This window comes from Pan troglodytes, chromosome 14, assembly GCF_028858775.2.
Source record: "Pan troglodytes isolate AG18354 chromosome 14, NHGRI_mPanTro3-v2.0_pri, whole genome shotgun sequence".
Classification (NCBI taxonomy): Eukaryota; Metazoa; Chordata; class Mammalia; order Primates; family Hominidae; genus Pan; species Pan troglodytes.
This window is the reverse complement of record NC_072412.2, coordinates 14095529-14096775: the sequence shown is the minus strand read 5'-3', so window position 1 is coordinate 14096775 and position 1247 is coordinate 14095529. Positions and strand designations below refer to the sequence as shown.

The window sequence follows — 1247 nt, the reverse complement described above, 5'->3', positions numbered from 1 at the left end:
TCCGCTAGTCCCTGGCATCTGTCATTTTACGTCTCTGTTTCTAATAGTTTGACTACTTTAAAGACCTCATATAAGAAGGATCATGCAGCACTGTGTTTGTATTTTTGTGACTGGTTTATTTCACTTAGTATAGTGTCCCCAAGGTTTATCTATGTTATGACATATGACAGGATTTCCTTCTTTTTTAAGGCTGAATAATAATTTATTGTTTATATACCACTTTTTAAAATCCATTCATCTCTTGACAGATATTTAGGTTGCTTTTACCTCTTGGCTATTATGAATAATGCTTCAATGAACATGAGATGAACAAGCTTCTTTTTTATCTCTTTACTTTTGTTAGAAGCTTTTAATTCCTGATTAATGAGTTCTGAATGTATGCAGAGGTCTCTACCTGGCAGTGACCTAAAGCCTTGTCTTCTGCCACCCCACTCAGCCTTCAGATTCATGTCTCTAGATTCTTGAGGTTGGGAAATGTTTCCCTAGCCACCATGGTTTTGCATTCATTGGCCATTCAGGTTTTCTGCTTTGCAATCTTCCCCCGGGGGTTTCCTTATCCTCCTGGAAGCACAACTAGGCATTTAAGTCCATGTTGACTGTATTTTACCTGCTATTTCTATGTGTTTTGCAATAAGGGCTTTTCAAGATACCCATAACTTGTGGCTAAAAATGAGGTTTGTTCCAATGTGCCTTAGAAATATCCAGTTTCATACTTACCTGGCAGGGCAGATACCATGATCTTAAAGGCAGTTTTCCCAGGGCAAGGCTTATCCATTCCACTCTGGATCCATTATAGGGATATGCTGATCCCTGGAATTGCCCCAAATGTGGGAAGCTCTACTGCAAAATTTTTGGTAGTGAGCGATGGCATTATGCATTCATGTATGAATTCAACTGAGTATCCAGTTTCATACAAATAATAATAACATCTTCTATAAAATGTATTCTTGTGTATTAACACATGGGGCTCTCTAGTACTCCTGCTGAGATATATGGGAATCTACCCTAGTTTTGCCATTTTCTCCTAACATCAGTCTACTTCTTTTAATATTCATTGCTTCTCCCCATTTCTGTAGTTCAGTGCATGTTCCTTTCCTCTGCAGGAACTACTTCTCTTTCCTCACCCAACTCATAAATCCCTGCCTCCCACCCTAAGGGTAGGCACATGACCCAACCTGGGAGATCAGAATGTCACACCCCCAATACAGGATTGGTTTGTGAGTAGGCAGATGATTCTGTCCATGCAC

The 1247-nt window shown here is 39.7% G+C and overlaps 1 pseudogene; it reads left to right on the top strand.

Annotated features, from left to right (window-relative positions):
• Positions 1 to 709: 709 nt before the first annotated feature.
• On the top strand, positions 710 to 885 carry LOC112208028 (U1 spliceosomal RNA; annotated as a pseudogene).
• The last annotated feature ends 362 nt before the right edge of the window (positions 886 to 1247 follow it).